This window comes from Diorhabda sublineata, chromosome 1, assembly GCF_026230105.1.
Source record: "Diorhabda sublineata isolate icDioSubl1.1 chromosome 1, icDioSubl1.1, whole genome shotgun sequence".
NCBI lineage: Eukaryota > Metazoa > Arthropoda > Insecta > Coleoptera > Chrysomelidae > Diorhabda > Diorhabda sublineata.
In genome coordinates this window covers 26,326,187-26,348,373 of record NC_079474.1, presented here as the reverse complement: position 1 = coordinate 26,348,373, position 22,187 = coordinate 26,326,187, and the positions used below count along the sequence as shown (strand labels likewise).

Sequence of the window (22,187 nt, the reverse complement as noted above, 5' to 3'; positions counted from 1 at the left end):
CTGAATGGTTGAAATAAAAACCAGAAAGTTAAACGGAAGTTATACTTTGAAAGGGATCTGAACAGTCATGTTGAAAACCTGAGGTTGTAATTGAAATTAAAATCTATAATTTTCGTTTTATTTGCGTTCATATTATTTTAGCTCTCCAAAACTTACGTTTTAAGTAGTTGCATTATAACTATAATTTAATAAAAATCATCCCTGCAGATTAAGTAGTTGGAATATCTACTTACTTCATGAACATATTAGAAATTGTCAAGTTATTGGAACAGAGGGAGGAAACAATATTTGTTCTGCCTATACATGCATTATTGTAGAACGACTAGCGTCCATCAATTTTTTGGTTAGCGGCTTGTAAGAGTTCCCGTTTGATATCTTATCACCTATGGCTCAAAGTCATCTCCTTACCTGTAGACATTTCCAGTAATATAATGCGAGACCAGATAAAACTGGAAAAACGTTAAAACTTATTCAAATTCATATCCTAACAAGATAAGAGATGCAGGAAATTGTCCTCAATTCTACACGTATCAAACATAATCAGTAGAATGTAGAGAAATACGAAGCGTCGTCATTAAACGAGAGATAAAGAGTTAAATATAGAAGAGGAACCGTTGAGCTTTAACCAATCATTGAAGGTCGTTTGCAGTAACATTACATATATTTCTAATGTCCATGAGATATGTGATGAATACGAACGAAGTAAATGTTTAGTAGGAGTTCAAGTTTCCATATTTCCATGTCATTAAGTAGATTTCAAAGCTTTGTTTTTTATGTTACTCATAGAAGCATTGCAATTATAGAAGCTGGAAAATTTTTTGTGGAGAATTATTTGACGAGAAATTTTAAGATTAATAACTATAACCATAGTTTTTCACAAGTGGTACTGAGACTTTACCCAATTATATCAATAAATTCTTCATGTTTGCGTAAAAATGAAACATTTATCAATAATAAGTGAATCGTTTGCTGAACTGTCCTATCAGAATCGCATATGCGCCATCTGTACTCATTTAATTCATTTAATGGCTTAGTTTACGACATTTCTATTATCTGGCAAATCATTGGTCGAAGAAACTTGAAGAAGTTGTTAATCGAAGAAAATGAACTTCTACTCGAAATTGACTATATCTTGTAGTAAGTTCATACTGAACTAACTGTCTACTGGTACCACTAAAGAAACACTCACAATTACATTGTCTGTAACCAAGAAACGCGCTCAGGCAGTATAATTATGTGATTGTGAGTTTTGATGTAGTAACTGTGAACAGTGTGTTTCGTTTATTTTTATTTTTTTTTTTATTTCAACCTCTATGAAAAAGTATAAAATATATAATATATATATACATACATATATATATATATATATATATATATATATATATATATATATATATATATATATATATATATATATATATATATAGTTCTAAAATATCAATTTATTAGTTTTATTAGAAATAATATTATACAGAATCCTGATTCCCTTTCAAGTGATTTGTAGTTCCACCTCTGCCGATAAATATCGAAATGCGGGGACATTTCGAACATTCGTGGAACATTCTGGCGATACGACAGCTGTCAGAAGCAAACTCCGTTGGCTGAAGCACTAGCTGCGAATAATAGCGACACATGTAGCGATCCCTACGAATAATACGAGGTGTCACACCACATAAAAATATCCGGAGAGAGAACATTATGTGACTATATGAAATTTTTATGATGTCAAATTTTTATGCATGAAATATCTTGCGTCATGTCTAGAGAACGAATGTACATAGTACACAGTTAAAATTGAAATATATCTACTATGAATTTATATTTGAAACAAATATTCGAAAGAATGTTGTATAAAATTTTAGCTACGGATGTTTTGTTTGTATCACGTTGAATAGGGTGCAATCATAGCGATACCTTAATCATAGCGATACATTTACTAAAAAGAAGCAATTATGGATTACAATTATTAGATCTATTTCAAAACAAGCTGATTCCGAAATAGTCCGGGAGCAGTCAATGATGCCATGTACAATCATAGGGCCAGGGGCAAAACAAAGATATTATATTATGAGCCCCTAAATCCAAATATGCCCGGCGTTTTTGCGGAAAACTGGTATTTTTTTTTAAATTGCAATTGTTGCAAATTAATAAATGGTTTCTTCGGGTCGGCCCGTACAATGTATATTTCAAAATTTATAAATAGAGAATATAAATAGATTTTTACTAGCTATCGATATTAACTTTCAACCAACTAAATATTTTTCAAGATTGAAAAATCGTACTTATTCTATGAACCTTTCTCTACAAATTGGTATACTTCGATATTAGTGCAAGTCGGGCGAATGGAACTTAGTGCGTTTGAAAATTAAGCGCTTTATCAACGTTGCAGCGATTAACGACAAGCATCGAACACTACGTGCCGAACGCAGGCGGCTCTGTTCTGGCGCGCATTTTATGTCGTTAATTTACTATCTGCCTATACCGCGAGCAGAAAAAAATACACAAACAAGCAGTGACTTGTTCACTGCTACTCACGAATAGAAACCCACGACAACTTTTGAATTTTGATATTTAAGTTAAATTCCTATCTTTAGTATTGCTAGATCTCCAAACTTCTATATTTTCATTTACTAACGTTAATATCGAATTTTCATTATTTCATATTAATGACTAATTACCTAAACCGAGCAAAAACCGTTACCATTTCATTTTCTCAATTGTTTTAATGAATTTATTAAGTAATAACGATAAAATCAACTTTTAATGTAACAGCTAATAATTATTGATATGAAATGATATTGTAACTGTCAATGTTTGTTTTTGATCTTTATTTTCAGACAGATAGTGAATTAGCGATATAAAGAGCGCGCCACAACAGAGCCACCAGCGTTTGGCGAGTGGTGTTCGAGATTTGTCGCTACTCGATGCAACAATGAGAAAGCGCTTAATTGTCAATCACACTAAGTGTCAAATGTCGGAACTGCACTAATATCGAAGTATACCAATTTGTAGAGTAAGGTTCATAGAACAATAACGATTTTTAAATCTTAAAAAATGTTAAGTTCGTCAAAAGATACTAACACAAAAGTTAGTAAAAATCGTGGATTTTTCGACTTCCAAAAATTTATGAATTTTTAAATATGCGTTATACAGAAAAATGACAGGAAACCTGATCTTGTTGATATGGCCCATATTTATACTGAATTATACAATTACACTGTATGACGCGCATTTCGATAACCAAGATATCGTCTTTAGATTCTCAGTTTACCTTATGAGTGTTGGTGTAGTGGTGGTGTAAAAAGTGTATTCAGTATGAATATTGCCAGAATTTCAAAACCAATTGGGCCATATTTGCATAAAAAAATTTGTCCGAACTAAAAAAACCATTTGTTCATAATTTGTTTAAACAATTTATTATGATTTAAACAAAGCGTACCAATTTTTCGCAAAAACACCAGGAATATTTGGATTCAGCGGCTCAAACTACATAAGAATAAATTTGTTTTATCCGTAGTCCTAAGATTGCACACGGCAGCATTGACCGCTCCCGGTCCTGTCAACTAAAATTTTATCAATGAGATTTGAAAATGACAGTGATCACGTTAGTATTTTGTAAACTTCGTGAATCGTGTTGTAATATATAAAGAAACTTTCTGGTACATTCTACTGAACTGAAATATCATGTATTAATAGGATTGAAAATAAAGATACTAGCTAGTATTCTTCACATATTATTTTGTAAAAAGCCTGAATATATCCTATGTTAAAAAAACAAAAAAATTCTGCTCCTATTATTGTGAATATCAGATATTGTGAAATGAAATAAGTCAAACAGTGTGGATGAACTTATATCAGTCAATTGAAATTTTGTCATTTAGTCAAAGTTATATAAGCTAGAGATCTCTAATAAATGAAAGCATTACATTATAAATAAATATTTGAATCTGAGTGGAATGTGAAAATACAAACCTCGAATAAAAACCAACAGTGAACTTTGTAATAAAAGAAAATATTGGAACTATCTTATTATAAAAAAATTGTATCGAATCCTTCTAAATATCTTTCAAACAGATGAAGGGATATAAATTCACAAGCTCCATTACATTTTAATATCTTCCTCTAAATAACTCACTTTTTTATAGTGTAGCTTCCAATGTGTTAAAAATAAGTAGAACACATGAAAAATTTTCAGGTCGTAGACTAGGAATTGCTCCAGTTTATGTTTTGTAGGAGGCATAAAGTTTTGGGGAAAGAGTGTTTTAATGAGTCAGTTTTATAGTCACATACTACACCCATGTAATATAGATCCCTTAAATTGTGCAAAATATTCTAAAGTACGTTGTTAAAAATTTAAAAAGTTATTTGCTTCCACATACGCACAATATTCCAGCTTTTAGGAACCATATGTGATAAAATACGTGATCATGATATATAAAAATTCAACAGAATAAGGTAATAGACTGAGAGCCAGCGTTCCACAGAAATACAATACGTCATATTAGTGTCAGGTATACTGCTCACTATTTCCATCGATGTTTCCTTTGAGACACCTAGTCGAAAGGTATAAATATAAACATGATCGCAGCATGTCTGCCGTTTTGATATCTTCAAATATATAATTATTTGTATAGAAAAATTCAATGGCAGACACTTATCCCGGTTCCTACTAGATTTTATATTTTCCTGAAGCTACTTCAATTTTATATAAATTTATTTTATTTCAGCAAAGCTGAAATGTATATAGGGTTGATGCAATGGTGTCCTCTTGCAAGCCAATATAATGTAGATTGCCCCAAGGTTCATTACTAGGCCCTATCTTGTTTCTTCTATTTATAAACGCCTATCTAGACATCAGTTGTAAAATATGTCTATTTTCAGACGATACTAGTTTCTCTTGGAGAAACCCTGATCTCACGGTACTTCATAGGACCATAAATCATAATGCGATTCTAATATTCTTTGCCTTAACGATTAAAACTAAAATTTTATTATATAAAAATACATTGCTGCCTTTTTTACTAAATAACACCCCTATTGACTGTAAAATGTATAGCTTGTTGTGGACAATTCTTTGAAATGGGAATTACATCTTGCCGCCTTATCTAAAAAATTAAGTTTTTCTTGTTCTGTGCTGGAATCAGTTTCCAAAGAAATGATCTTATTCACCTCGTTAACAGTCTATTATTGAGTCGCGTCTCCGATATGCCCTTCGCTTCTGGGGTACGTGTAGTGCTACTCAATTTGAGCGAATATTCAAACTACAAAACAGCTGCTAGATATTCACTCAGACTAAACAGCAGGGCTCAGTGCAGGGGCACTTCTTTGCAAGATTAAAAATTCTGACTCTTCCTTCCTTATTCGGACGCGGAGCACGACCTTACCTATCTACTTAACGTTCAGAATTAGTTCGGGATCAATATTTTACAATGCAAAAAAATGCACAATCACTTGCCAATTGAAAAAAAAAAAAACGATATCACCTATTCCCGCATTCCGCAATAATTTGCGGGCATATTTACTGGAAAGTGCCTAATACTCTCTAAATTACTCCTATTCTAATAAAAATATTTAATTCCGAGCATGCTTTAATTATATACTAATTATTACTTATATACTAATTATTACTTATTACTATTACCTATAATTTTGTTACTCATTGTGGTTTTCTCCTGTATATTGAAATTTTATAGTATTTGTATCTCTATTCATTTTTTTGTTGGTTTTTGAGTTTTTACAAGCTTTTGTCTATAAATTATAACAATTCTTCTACAATAAAACATTTCTCTCCCTCTATTATTATTGCATACATAGATTTCTAAAAGCAGACACATAGGTAGGTTCTAACATGCGGACAGATCACATAATACTTTGTCACTAGTGCTAATGAAGAAGCATGATTTTTTTAAATTTTACAATTCATTAATTTTATTTTAAATCATGAACATATCATTTGTCATACAGAAATCAACAAAAATTTTTCACTTACAATTATAAAGGTTTTGATATTTATTTTGTTCTAACAAAACATTGATTCACGGCAGTACTCCAAATCACTCTAAATCTCTTAAGTGAAATTGTGAAATTTTCTAAAAAAAGTTTCATGTCATTAGTTCGTCTAGATGTTCATGAATTCCTGTGACATCTATAACTTACCTATTCCTATTTGTATCCAGATAAGCGCAAAATTATTTTTCAACTTATGCATATTACCAAGCATCATCACGAGAATATTGGAATCAGAGCCACTGATAACAATATTGGCTTCATCACTGATGCTACATTCATGATAAATTATTTTACTCTCATGCAACTTACAACGTAAATCTTGAACAATCTTAAATTCGACTTCATTTCCATTATCCACTTATGAATAACATTGTCAGAAATTAAGATTTACAGTCATGTTGTTAAGAAATAGTGCATTTTCCTCAGATGCCCAATGAAGACAAAAAAAGTCAATCATGCTTCTTCATTAGCACGACTATTTGGTCTGCCTGCATGGTAGAACCGACATATGTGTCTGCATTTTTAAATCTATGCATATAATATGACTGCCATTAAATTTTTCTATACACATAATTATGTATTTCAAGATATCAAAACGGCAGACATGCTGCGATCATGTTTTAAAAGTCAATATTTATGCCTTTTGGCTGCTAGACACGCTCAAAGGAACCCTCGATGGGAATAGTGAACCCCCATTTAACCAACGGCAGATGAAACGGTATACCTGGCATTAATATGAAGTTTGCTACTATACTGTAAGTCCGCGGTACACTGGCTCTTACACATAATAGCTTACTCAAAAGTGAGTAACTACCTCATGTATTAAGTAAATAATTATATCGGAGAGTATGGCAAAAATATGTATGTAATAATGATATTAATGAATCATATGACCTGTTCCATAAATGAAATTTATGAACTTATCTTTTTATTATCTTTTTTAATATTTATATTTATTAATGATGATGCTTAGTTTATTAAATAATTCATTGTTATCATTATTATTACAATCCAATAGATCTCTGACACCATAATTTTGGCTTTAATTATGATTTGAATTAACTTTCTCGCAATAAATGTTGAGATTTCTTTTTTTCGAAAAGGAAATTTCAAATACCAAGTTTGAAAACTTGTGTTTAGTTACAAATAGAAATAAAATGCTAGTACACGATATTGCAGTTCTATCTTTGATTTAGTACATTTGGCACTGATTCACTGAAAAATATAAGAGAAAACAGAGAAATATAAGAACCAACTGTAAGGTCCTCTAGCTACTTCCTTAAGAAAATCATACCCATATCAATGTTTTATTGAAAAAAATAATTAGTGTTTGAGTGAACTTGATATTGTTAGCATTTCCAGCTATTCATATTTTCAATGTTGAGTGAGTTCCAGAAACATTTTTACAGATAAATACTAAGTATACGATTCTTGGGACAAAATAAGTAGTTCAATTTTTTGAGCGAATGTTAAATAATGCGAGCAAATCTTATTGACAGACAAGTGCTCATACAATATTGAATGTATGCGATTGGAACTAATGCCCAAGCAAGCCTTAATATCACGGTATGTCACATGACAATCTTGCAATATCAGTTTACGCAAAGCATCGATGTTTTCTAGCAAAACAGCCGATTTTGGACGACCTTCACAAAATTCATCCTGTAGCGATGTGTGACCGAGATTAAATTACTCGCGTTGCTACTTGAGTTTTATGATATGGTAACAGTGATTTCAATGTCAAATTTGACATTGCCACCAGAAAGTTGGATATACGAGTTCTATTCGAGCCTCCATGTTTCGCGGGTTTTCCGAATTCCATCGTGGTGGCACTTTGTGACAGGATGAAGTTCGTGAAGTTCATCCAGATCGGTTGTTGTACCAGAAAACATCGGTGCTGTGTTTAAACTCATATTGCAAAATCGTCATGTGACACACAGTGAGATTGATGCAGACTTAGACATTAGTTCCACTCGCATACATTATACATTGAAGGACCATTTGGCTGTCAAAAAGATTTGTTCGCATTGGATACCGCATAATTTTACAGTCGTTCATAAAAAACTCGTGTCGATTGGGGCAAAAAATGGAAGAAAAATTAAATCGCGGTGTCTTTCATGACGAGCCAATCCCAACAAAAGTTGTTCACACCCGAAGAACTTCGAAGCAAATGGTCGCCTTTTTGTTCGGAGTAACTGGACAAGTCGCCACAATTCGATTAAAGCAACATAACAGTCAACAGTCAAAACATCGCATTGATGAGTTATCCATTGCATAGTCCTTGCATGAGAACCAATCCCGCAGATCAAAAATTAATTACGAAGTCAACGTCATTCTTCACCTTATTGATCTTAATGGAAAATATTTTTAAAACCAATAAAACTGTATGCACTTATAAATATTTGTTTATTAAGTGTCTATCTCAAAACTTAAGCAGCAACCCTTGTAGTGGATTGTGTAAATGAGATAAGGAGTGTAAAGAGTAAGCAAACTGAGTTTAGTTTCATTTCCACCCTTAGCGATAAATTTTATTATTTGGTACACAAAGCGGCTTTTTGTGAAAATACTTTCATTGCAAAAATTACTTATTAGGGAGATTTGAGCAATAAGGTGATGTGTCTACCAATAGTAGGAACAAATACATATGAATTCTACAAGAACCATAGGTCAGTAGATATCTAGCTTTAATAAATGCAACTTACAAAGGCAGCCGTATAAACGCGTGAATACCGCGTAGTTGGAATCTATGGAAGCAATTCTTGGATGCCATTGCTCGAATACCAACTTCATAAATTGAGTTTAGTAGGAGGAAAAGATTAATAGTCTTGGGGAAAATTAATAGATCTATAACTATGTGTTATATGTTTCTTAATTAAATATATTTTCGTTAAAAACCGTCACTTAGACATTTAGAACTTGATTTTACTCGTAATAAGGTATTTTGTTCACGCACTACGAAGCTAGTAACCAGTTGAGATCTCATTGATATAAAAGTTATAATTGAAAAAATATGTTTCTCTCTCGCAACTATTTCAACTATTTAAAATCATAAAGAAGCTTCTAAGTCTTCTACTTTAACCGTTTTAGTGTTTGTAGTTTTTTGAGAAACATGGATTATGAGCAACGGACCAACAATTTCCGAATTGAAAGAAAGATCCAAAGAAGATCAAGACTTGCTGAAATGTATCTATGGTGGTGATGATACTGAACTACCACTACACAAACACTTAAAATTACAACGTATGACGCGCGTTTCGATAACAAAGTTCTAGTCTTCAGAGGCTGAAGGTTATTTTGAAGTCTGTTTATAGGTAGTATGAGCAATGTAAAAGTGAAAATAAGTCAAGACAAAAACATTAGAGACGTCTGTCACCCTAATAAAACGATATAAGCAAAAACTATTGGGATACTGGAAGCGTTGCTGAATACTCCAAAAACAATATTATTATTCGAGACAATGCTCAATGCCATAAATAGTTTCTGATTCTCTAGTTTCAGTATACTAAAATTTTTCAGAATTACTAGATTTATCAACATGCGTAACTTTTGAGACTGTTCATAAATAGTGACAGTAATTTAAAAGTGAAAATGAATACTGTTACGAACAAGTTCGCGAAATGGGTGCTTTAACCGGCCCTGTCCAGCTTTTATGTAATTATAAAATTCGGCGACAGCACCAATCTCTGTTGTACGATTGAAATACCAGGAATTCTAAAATTCCGGTGTTTCTGTAGTTTACTTTTCATATAACTTTTCATTATAACAAAAAAAATTTTTTAAATAATTTTTAGAAAGGTCTATTTATGTATTTGTTTTGTTTCTCCATTTTATAGAAGTTTTGAGAACTCTTTTTGGATATATAAAGAATTTTTGTAGCTTAGTTCAGTTTAGTTTACAATAAATACTCGTAGTGCACAGACCGGAATAAAAAGAAATCGAAAAATTTGGGTAAATTATTTGAGTTAGTTAAGTGACACTGATAAGTGAATTATTATAAGATAGAGTGATGGATAGTGTTCAAATAAATTAAGAAACAAAGAGAGATTGTTTATTAATTCACCCCACGAATAGAAATCGTATAAATAAAGTAGAAAAACATTATAGTACGTTGACGACAAGAAACAGTTAGGACTGTCGACTTTGAATTTTACAATGCAGTATTGGAACTTTTTGGCAAATATATAATAGACAATACACAGAATATACCATATTGACTTCACAATGCGCCGCTGTGCTACAAGGCGAGTCTGATTTATGAATTTTAGGACGCTGATCATCTTCAATCACCTCACTTGCCAGATTTAGAACTATATTTTTTCCGAGTTTCTCCAAAAATGGGAAGTATCCTTAGTGCAACATTCTAAATATTAAGAAGGACACGACAGAGCAGATGAAAGCTATTCCTTAATATATCTTAGTGCTTTACTATCGAGTACTTTGGAAGAGATTAATAAATTCTGTTTCAATGTTTTACTTTGTGTTGATAAAAATAATTAACCCCATTTCTTTTCATATTTATATTTGAATATAAGGTGATACAGAGACCATATGAAAAGTGGATTTAAAAGGAAATTTTTGTCACTTAGCAGACAAACCTATCCACTAGACGAAGATTGAATGTTATCTGTCTCTTAGTTTAACTATAGTGCTATTTTATGCGAGTTTCCCTCAAGGGTGTTGAAAATTTTTACAATGAATAAAAATATTAAACAAACATGGATCAAATTTTGCATTGCAAATGAACTTTTGTTTACAGAAGCATCAAAAAAGTTCTATAGAATTTACCGCGAATCGAATGAAACATGAATATTAGTGCTACGCTGGATTGAAAGCAATAGAAAATGGAAAATATACGAAGAATTATGATCGGTTTATTGGAAAACATTTAAAAAATATTCCGGTGAATAAATTATTTATTGGTGGAAGTGGATAATTTCCGAATGAGTATAGGTGAGAAAATAAGAACGTAAATATGAATTTTATCCAAAGTTTTATGCAATTCTCACTAAAATATAGCGTAATTTACTTTCAATATATTGAAATCGAATTTACATAGTTACATATCAAAAGAATATTATGAGGCAGATTGAACCAACAATGGATATTGTGTGCTATTCGAATCTTGAAATCTTGAATCTTGAAATTCAGATTAAGGAAAAGGAACAATTTTTATTTATTGTTTTGATGTATTATCGAAGTATTTAAATCTAAAATGTTTGTGTAAAACTAATTCCATTTGTAAATTGAGCAGAAGCTTATGAATTCGATTTCAATCAAATGGCAAAGAAGCAACTTTGAAGAAGCTTTAGATTCAAAAACAATATAAGGGATATGAAAACCCCTGTGAAAATAATCAAATTAACATGAAAAATAGATACTTACTAAAGAAGGTTTGAAAGTGAAGATTGACATGTAAAAAAGTGTGGAACAACGAGGAAGCAATAGAATGTTTGCTAGCAAAAGGACCTTTTAGCAAATTTATTTTAGTGGTATATATGAATAACATAGCACTGGATAAGCGAATGAAGAAAGGCACTAAAAATAAACAGGAGAAGTGGATGCGTGTGACGAGCACATTAGGAAAAAAAAGGACTAAGAGGAAAATTACAGTTTTTAAAATGTTTAGTAACAAATAATTGGATACCGGAAAGTGCCGATAGATCAGAAGAATGAATGATCTTATAAAATGTGAAAATAGAGCAATGGAAACACAACAGATTCAGAAGAGGCTAGAAGTGTACCACAACCAAGTGAAAAAATCAACCAGGTGCCTAATGAAGGAAGAATAACTAAATGCAATAATAATGTAAGGGATGAAAAATATAGGTAAGGATGAATATGGAATGCTTGGAAATAAGCAACTAGAATAGATACATAGTTGAATTCAGAAAATTCCAGAGATTTATATGGTATGTTCACATTAGGGATATGGCTTCAGGAATCTTTTGTATAGCGCAGTTAGTTTAGTTCATAATAAATAGTCGTAGTGAACCGAACGAATTAGCAAAGTAATCGGAGAATTTAAATAAATTATTTAAGTTAGTTAAGTGATAGTGATAAGTGAATTCTTAAAAGTTAGTTAAGTGTAGTGTATATTATTCAAGTAAATTAAGAACGTAACAGAAGGTGTTTATTAATCAATCCCACAAATAGAAATCGAATGATTAAAGAAGAAACACTCTTACACAAGTAAAAAAAAGTTTATTGTATTTGACAATACAGAAGCGTCATTTACTGTCAAATTAAGAATGTTTTTATAAAGTCAGCAGGTATTCATCACTTAATTTCTTAGAAAAAAAGTAGTAAATATTATACAACACATCATTTGAAAAAATAAAAAGAACTTTGAATGTAGAAATTAATAGGATTACTCGTTTTTTGCACTTGTTGCACGAACCAGTAAACTAACCGCTTTTATAGCGCGGGTATTATTTATCTCTGAATAGCAAAAATCAAGAAACTATCGCCTGACATGTTCTGCATCTATTCGTATCAGCAGTAACTACATGATATACTCATAAAATTTCATGTGTATTTATACCAATAATTTCTCAACTTTTATTTTAAATTATTTTTTTTTTCTATTTATCCTAATAAGATTTTATATAAATTTCACTTTCACAAAAATTTCTTATAAATAAATATTTCGATAAAATCGTCTAAAAAAATTCTGGGCGTAACATTATTTATAATATTTATTCTGTTTAAAAGATCTTGAGTATAATTATATTCGATGTAATCACATTGTTGATATAGTATTTATTCTGAATATTGATACAAAGAATCCTTTTTATTTAACCAAGTAGAATATATCAGTAATGGCGAAGAAACACTAAATTTTTCTCCAATTTCCCCTCATTGTCAATTCAAGTCGCGTCTCAGCGCCGAGACAAAAAGCTTTGGACTCGTCGCCTTCGCTGTCATAGTCTCTTGGAGTCCAAGCCAAGAACTCAAGAAGTGCGCCTCTGGTGACAGATGCTGAGAAAGCAAACAAGTGGTTGGAGGTTATTTATGGCAGCTATTCCAGTCGCGTTTCCAGCAATTAAATTGACTCTTTTTCCTTATTGATTTCAGTTTTTTACTTCCATCTTGATAAATTGCTTTTTGTGAGAGATTAAGGAATTTTCCGAAACAGACGTGGTCTTATTGTGTGATAATATTTCTTTTCATTATATGCGAACAGAAATGTAGTTCATCTTGAATTCACTTTAATCAGATATCTCAGAACGAGCATTAAGAAAAAAATACATGGCATTAATATGTATGAGCGTGAACGAGAGATATTATACTATTAAATCACAGAAATATTTCAAGTTTATATCCAAAAATAGCATATGAGAAAAAGGTTATAGTTCAGTATTGATATTTAGTTCATTTCGATTTTATTTTAAGAATCAGACGAATGACTGATTGAGGAATAGAGTCAGACACTCAAATAGTGTCATAAGTCAAAGAAAAAAACTATTGAGTAATAAGCGTTTGAAATTAATTCTAACTTCTAACTAAAAACTGATAGAGTTCCTGCAAGAGTAATTATTCGCATGATATTATTTGTGAAAAGATTTTTATGTTTTCTATCACCAATAGTGCAATGAAAAAGACTTTCTAATTTTTTGAGTTGTGACACAAGTTGAGCGGAGGTTCGATATATTCATAATACATGTACTGTTTCTTATCCGCAATATATGATATTTCTAGATTTTTTGCACATTTTACTGTGAATCACATTTTGAGATATGTTTTTCAAATTTTCCGGCAAATTTTGTCAAATTTATGGTTAATTTTGCACTTTTTCTGGTTTTTCAAATTATCAACTTTGAAAGAACTTTTTAGTAGCTCCATGATAGTCACCCGGATGGACTCTACATACGAGTATGGTTAAAGTATTATAACTTCATAATGAATCACCCTGTTTAGGTGAATAAAAACGACATAACTTATTGTTAGGTATCATTCACATTGCATATTTTTTATATGAATGAATTGGTGCTTATTTCGAGATTTTAGTGGATATTTTCCGAAAAAATCCTGTATATATATGCGCATATTTCAAGTAATTTCTTGGCATATAAACCCCAGACTTTGTCACAGTGATTTACCGTTTACGTGTAACGTTTCATTTTTCAAATACCTATATTTCGATTTGAATGAACCTTTCTACACGTAACTATATTCAAAACTATTCAGTCTCATACGTCAACTTCATTGTTCCAATATAAACAAAGTATCTTCATAAACCTGATCTTAACTTCGTTTGCTGCTTATATATTTATTCAAATACTAAATAATATTTCATCTAACCATTTATAAAAGCATTGGATTTAGATCATAGTTGAATAACCTTCCAATAATTCGGAACGGAAGCATGTAATCAAAATATTTATGAAAGGTGGGAAATTTCCACCTAACTAGTAATATAAACATTAGTATCCTAGATCAAACTGATTCTGAATAATGAATGATGGAGAATGGAGCTGTGCGAGGATAGTCCCAAAAATACCTGACATGACTTAGTGCATAAAAAATAACACTGTATTAGAAAGTACACAATCTACACAAAATGTGTTCCAACCCTGAAGACACCAAGTTGTTTAGTATATGTTCGGCAACCATCAATGGTGAACGTTTTCATTGAATTTTTAAACATGCGAACAGATGCTGGTCATCGTTATGTGATACAATACTGTATATAAAAGACTTTGGCCCAGCCAATAGAGAGATGAAATAGATTCTACTATGGGTGAGAGTGCTCATTCTTTATCAACTGTAAAATATTGAGTACCAGAGCTTAAACGGGGCCGTACGACCTGCAAAGACCAACATCGACCAAATGACGCGACCAAATGATGAACTGTTTCATCTGCAGGCAACGATATACCGTCGGTTTTTCATGCTGCGAGTGGGATAATTGTCATTGACTACCGTGAAAAGGAAAAACTATCAACGGCGATTATTATGCGAACTTATTGCAACGTTGAGCGAAGAAATAAAGCAAAAACGGTGTCATATTGTTAAGAAGAAAGTGTTGTTTCATCAAAACAATGCACCAGCTCACACATTCATTATTGCAATGTTGAAAATTGATGATTTAAAGTTTGTATTGCTACTTCATGCAACCCATTCGCCAAATTTATACTCCTAATATTAATTTCTGTTCTCAGACTTGAAAATATGGCTCAGTGTTGGAAGATTTCCGTACAATGAGGAGGTTATGTCGGTGGCTAATAGCTATTTTGAAGAGCATGACGATTCTTATTATAAAAAAGGGTATTCAAGTTATTGAACATCGGTGGGAAATGTGTATGGAGCTAACAAGAACAAAAATTTTTTTTTACAAATTTTTGTTAGGCCAGGTACTTCTGAGATAATACTCTGAAGTGAACATTTGATACCCAATAAAACTTTGATAAGAAACCAAATAAATACCCCTCGAGTTTAATAATGACTCGTTTCTACATTACTATTTAGTTATATTTTTACCTATTTATAAACGAAAAAAATCTGTCAATGAATTCTGATTGGAACCAAAGTTACAATACAGTCAAAGCAGAAGTTTTGAGGAGTCACCAATATCTGAATTTTCAAAAATATCTAGTAACATTAACAATAGCCAAGAATTCGTTAAAGCCTCATTCATGTTTGATAAATTGCTTGTTGCAGTTTGATGAATTTTTGTCGTGATATCAAGCTATTTCTGGATGGAATTTTTTAATATTTCATATGCAATTTCTTGAATTATTGTTGCCCTTGTGGTCAATATGCTACTCTAACTCTCTCTCTCTGAATCTGTTCTAAATATCCCTGAACCTTAATTGATAGGTTTATCAATCTTTGTATTTCAGAATTTCATGAATTTAATTTTAAATACAGACTAATATTGGTTGTTACGATAATTGCAAAAATATTCAAAACAAACATTGAAAACGTTAAGAATAATGAATTATGACAATTGTATGGAAACCCTCGAAGACCACGCTTTGTTACTTTTGCTCAAATTTAACCCTTATTGAAATAATGCCAATCACTAGAAGAATATCAAAATTAATCAGAGGAATATAATTCTAGTCATTATAAAATATGAGGTAAAAATTTCCGATCTTAACCAGTATATGTCATCACTCAACAATGTTTGTAAGCTGGAAAATATATATACGCATGCGTTGAGATATTCTCAACAAAATTTCAGCTATTATAAACCCTTAGTTTCTGTTTGACAATAGTATGAGTCTCTGCGACGATTTTTCTGAAAATGGAAATAGTACTTGTTATTGTGTACGCGCATCGCTATCTGCATGTTTAGTGCCACTTCCCTCTCTTTGGATAAAAACGCGGTTTGAGCAAAATTAATCTTTTCTTCTCAATAGACGAATTTGTGTTAATAAATCAGCTTCTCTTCGGCATATATAAAAGCCACCTGAAAATAATTATTACTACATAAAAAGAAAAATGAGAAATGGTATCAGCGGAACTTAAACCAGGGACCTTCCACATGTGGTCTTCGAAATCTAGCCAATACAGTACGGAAACCTCAATAATACGTTTGTTTACGCTTTGTTTACTGCTTAAAGTAAAGTTATACGCACTTCAGAGCGTGTTCAAAGTATGTATTTTACGCACGGTACTACAAAAAAAATTTCCAGGCTACTTTCTTAAAGTTATGATAAAGGAGAAAAAATCTTTTGGATGGAAATATAGTTGTTTTAACAATATATTAAATCATGCTAATATACAACAATATAAAATAGTGATATTGAAATGGAAATTACGAATTCAGAATAGATTTCGATCGTATTGAATATTTAATAGCACAATATGAATAATATATATTGAGAATACATTATCACTTAATTTAATTGTTAGAATCGAATTTGTATTTCTAATCGGAAGTGATTATGTGAATTTAATTGAAACCATGTCAGCTTTTATAGTCATTTCCATTGCACAATTACAATTTATATGCTTGAATTGAGTTGATAATATTGACAAGGATATTATTGTGAATAACATTAAATGATATACAGTGCTTTTCAAAAGTCTAAACGTTCACCTTGATTATCGTTGATTCGTATGCACATGAATTAGTAAAATCTGGAAGGGTTGTGAAGCTCACTACTAGTCATGACATATTTGTCAAAGATAATGTCATAAGGTCAATTTGACAAATAATTTTGAACGAAACCAAACTTATGAATTGGAATGTTTGATATTAGTGACAGAATCTACCGTAATACTTATTTGAGGTTAGACTCATTCACATCCTGATAGTTAAATATCCTATTTAAAAATTTTTTCAAACCTACCTTTCGAAATTTGAAGTAGTTCTTTGACATCGATATTACTCATCCAAATACCCTTTTTCCGCACTATGAACATTTGGAGTAGCACTAGCCAGATAGACTTATACCCATAACACGGAATTTCCATTTCCATGAATAAAATTCATATAAACTATTCATAGTTTAAGATCCAGCTGCAGGATTTGTGAGCTCAACGATTTTTTGATAAAACCCCAATTTTTATGCATATTTATAACTATGAGAATAAATATTTACCACATTGCCTTACAAAATTTGGCCGTTAGTATTTTTGATCTATGTTTGGGAAATAATTTTGTTCATTTGATTTTTTAATAAAATCTCATCTACGTCACGGCAATTTATATAAAAATTCTAAGAAATCACGGTTGCCGTTGGGCACCTGGTCTTACCTTCTCGCAGCCAAGTATGGACAGGTATGATTTCGGTACATTTATATTCATAGAGTACATTTATCGGTTATATATCAAATTAAACTAATTTTTTGTATCTATTATAATATTTGGTTGCCTGATTAAATCCTGCCGCAAATAAAGGTTGCTAGCTGGTAAAGTTGATGATTATTCAAGGTAGTGGATGCATCATTTAAAAAGTGCTCCCTAATGTGATTGTTTCGTCGTAAAAAATATAAATGTCATAACACATTCAACAATTGAATTCACCGTCTAAAAAAATTGTAGTTCTAAAGCAAGAAGAAGAAAACAATTTTAAGATCTTTACAGAGCACAAACTGTAAGTAAAATGTCAATTGATCTCAAAAATAGTATAGGTTATAGCTACTATATTGTAGCACCACACCACACAAGTTTTTTGTTAGAAATAATTTTTATGAAAATAAATTACTCCATTCATCAAAATATTAACAATTTAACAAATTTATTTAATACTTTATTTAAATAATTATTCATTTGAAAAATTGATTGATGCACTTTTTTAAAAATACATTTGTTGTTGTGATTTTCAAATTTGTCATTTTGAGTACTTGTTAACCCCCAGTGGTTGAGAACACTTGCATTCGACGCATGTACAATGACTTAAAAACTTCATACAACTGGTTATCACTATATTCGTCCAACAAATGATACGAGCTAAATATTTTTCTCCCTACCTTGAATATTCATCATATTTAATAGCCAGCAACCCAAATTTGCGGCCGAGATTAATTAGGCAACTATATACGATAATAAATAGAAAAAATTAGTTTCAATTCCATATGTAATTAATAAATGTACGTTTAGAACATATAAATCATACCTGTTTGTTCAATTTATTTTTCTATGCTCAAAAAGCACGGCAACGCTGAGATCAAGAGTTGTGATCGTGGCAATATTGCGAAAAGTCAGTCGTAAAATGGCTCGTTAGAAATAGCATGTTTTTAATGTAATACGAATAAATAAACGTATTCGAACGAAATTCTATTTACTTATTCACACTGGCAATTAATAATTCAACATATTTTTGGTCCTTCGATAGTCGGATGTGTGAATAAGTCTAGTATTATATCAATTAAAATAAAACTACACAAGGAATCAATCCATCCACAAGTTTAAAAAGTGTGCCTATCCAGTTGCCCAGTAAAGTTTCAAGACGGTAACAGCAACGTTCCGAAGAATAACAATTTGGTCGGATGTGCAATTAGACAAGGTCAGTCCGATCTTATTCTTACGATTTTCATCTCTATTTATCATTGTCATTAAGATCATTTTGCAAGAGCGTATTATTTGAATTCTATTCGATTTGTATCAAAAAATATAAATCAGGCATTAAAGTATTATTATTAATTGACTTTCACACTAATATAAAAATAAAATAAATTAAAGTATCAAAATTAATAATTATTTTCTATTATAATGACTAGTGTAGATATTAAACAACTCATTAGAAATAGAGGATCTATAAAAAAACGTTTAACAACATTTGAAAAATATATAGTTTCAATCAAGGACGGTATTATCTCGCCTGATTTAATAGATGTTCAATTACGATACGACAACAATATCAATCTAATTCATGAATTTGAAAATATACAAAAATTAATAGAAGAACATTGTACAGAAGAAGAACTTGAAATACAGTTTGAAGAACGAGAGCTTTTTGAAAATAAATATTATACTAATTTATCATTTCTAAAAGACTACATTTCAAAAAGAACAAGTCATACAGCAAAAGAAAATTCTTCATCAATCAAAGATTCATTATCAAACTTCTTACTTCCTAAAATCAAATTACCTGTTTTTAATGGTGAGTATGATCAATGGCTAGAATTTAAAAAGAATTTTATGTCAACAATTGAATCAACACCTATCTAAATGATATTCAAAAATATAATTTTTTAAACGCTGCTCTAGAAGGTTATGCAAAACGAGTAATCTCTGGGTGTGATGAATCTCAAGATTATCAGAGAGCTTGGCAAAAACTTTGTGAGAAATTTGATAAAAAACAGTTTTTACTTGCTACACATCTTAAAGCATTGTTTAATATTGATCCTATAATTAAATCAACATTTATGAAATTTAGAAATCTAGTAGATGACATTTCAAAACATATCACAGCACTTGAAGGAATGAATCTTTCCAAAGAAACCCTCTGGTATATGACTATTATTTATATCATTTATAATAAACTAGATAAATTTACCCAGAACAAATGGAAAGAATCTCATACTTCATCTGAATTACCCACATTACACAATTTTCTAGAATTCTTAAAAAAAAGACAAGATGTACTGGAATCTTTGGAAGAGGTTTCTCAAACTAAGGTATTACATAGTAATCATAATAATCCCAATATCCAAAAATCGACAAAGGCACAGGGCCGCAGTCATGTACATTTATCAATGAATAAATTAACATGTAACTTCTGCAAAGGTGAGCATTATATTTATACATGTAATGACTTTTTAAAATTAAGCATCAATGAAAGATGGAACAAGGTGAAAGAATTACAATTATGTTCAAACAGTCTCAGAATAGGACATTCAAAAGAAACGTGCAATTTAGGCCACTGTAAATAATGCAGACGAAAACACAATACGCTACTACACAATTCTAACAACACAATGAAAAATGTAAATCAAGACAATCAGTGCAATTCCCAATTAATAAAACAGTCATGCAGTGACTCTAACAATTCATCTATCTCCCAAGGAGATTGTTCAAATGTTTTACTACAAACAAATTCAATTTATAAACAACAAAGCATTTACAATTCATCTGTTCTTCTTTCAACTGTCACTTTCAAGGTAAAAGATGACCAAGGCAGTTTTCAATTATGTAGAGCATTATTAGGCTCTGGAGCCCAATCCAATCTAATAACCGAATCCTGTTGCAAGTGTCTAAAACTAACGTTGATCCCTACCAATTTGTCAATCATGGGAATCAATCAAACAATATCCACTCTCACAAAAAAAACTTCTATTACCATATACTCGAACTGTAATAATTTTCAAAATAATCTATGCTGTTATGTTGTTCCAATTATATCATCAACCACACCCACAGAACAAGTTAATATTTCCTCAATCAATATTCCAAATAATCTCTATCTAGCTGATCCAGAATTCTATTTGCCTAAGCAAATCGACATGATTATCGGCGTTACTCTATTTTGGGACCTTCTATTAGATGGAAAAATCACTCTAGGTAAAAATCGTCCGATTTTACAAAAACACCAAGCTGAGTTGGATCATTTCCGGGTTGATTTCAAGTCCAATAAAAACGTCTATTTGCAACCTTTCCAAAACCATACCCGAGGATTATCAATTACAAAAATTTTGGGAACTCAATGAAATCAACGAACCTACTTCAATGTCTGAATTTTAAATTCACGCCCGCTTTATTCCCAATCCACCAATCCAAACGATCTAGAACCTCTCACACCTTCCCATTTTTTAATTGGTCGCCCTATAACCTTATTTTCTGATGCTGATCTTGTAACAACCCCATCAAACCAATTATCACGACTTCAAGATATACAACGGATGTACCAACAATTTTGGACACGTTTCAAACGAGAATATATTTCCCAATTGCACACGCAATATAAATGGAAGGATCCAGCAAAACCATTGCTAAAGACTGGAACTCTTGTACTAATTAAACATTGTAACCAACCTCCATGCAAATGGCCTCTTGGTAGAATCCTGCATCTGTCTCAAGGAAAAGATGGTGTCTCCAGACTTGCAAAAACCCAAACCACTGCTGGAATTGTGAACCGTTCCGTACGTCATTTATGCCCACTTCCAATGGAAGAAGATACAGACATTTAATTATCTTGTGCAATGTTATTTTATGTTCAAATTTACTTTACATATTAATGTATTTATTTTGAAGGTACCCTTCAAAGGGGGGAGTTTATGTTCAGTGTATTTTTCTATACTGAAAAAGCACGGCAACGCACGAGATCAAGAGTTGTGATCGTGGCAATAGTGCGAAAAGTCAGTCGTAAAATGGCTCGTTAGAAATAGCATGTTTTTAATGTAATTCGAATAAATAAACGTATTCGAACGAAATTCTATTTACTTATTCACACTGGCAATTAATAATTCAACATATTCAACACTGTTTATACCTGGTACGAAGATGTGCGGCCAGATGTGCACCTGCAATCGGGATTTTTTAGAATGTTTACATAGATTGCCGTGATTTTATTCATAAAACAAGTGAACGATTTTTTTCCAAAAATAAAATAAATTTAATTCAATGACAGTTTGGAAAATACAGGAGTGAATGTCGAGAAACGTACGAGAGGCACGAAGTTAAAAGAAGAAAGTATTCGGATGACAAAGTACGTGAATAATTACGGTAAATAATCAATGCAATAAATTCTGTACCCCAGAATAAAATATATATTAAGTAACATTCT

The 22,187-nt window shown here is 31.3% G+C and overlaps 1 protein-coding gene and 1 long non-coding RNA gene across 5 annotated transcripts in view; one reads left to right on the top strand and one right to left on the bottom strand.

Moving 5' to 3' along the window:
• The window catches only part of LOC130448965 (CUGBP Elav-like family member 4), a 1,535,225-nt gene that overhangs the window by 341,814 nt on the left and 1,171,224 nt on the right, over positions 1–22,187 (bottom strand). The gene's annotated exons all lie outside the window — the stretch shown is intronic.
• LOC130449282 (uncharacterized) overlaps positions 18,684–22,187 on the top strand; it is a 342,002-nt gene continuing 338,498 nt past the window's right edge. The window contains exon 1 of the long non-coding RNA XR_008910431.1: positions 18,684–18,968. This is a non-coding gene — a long non-coding RNA (uncharacterized LOC130449282). The remainder of the gene's footprint in view (positions 18,969–22,187) is intronic.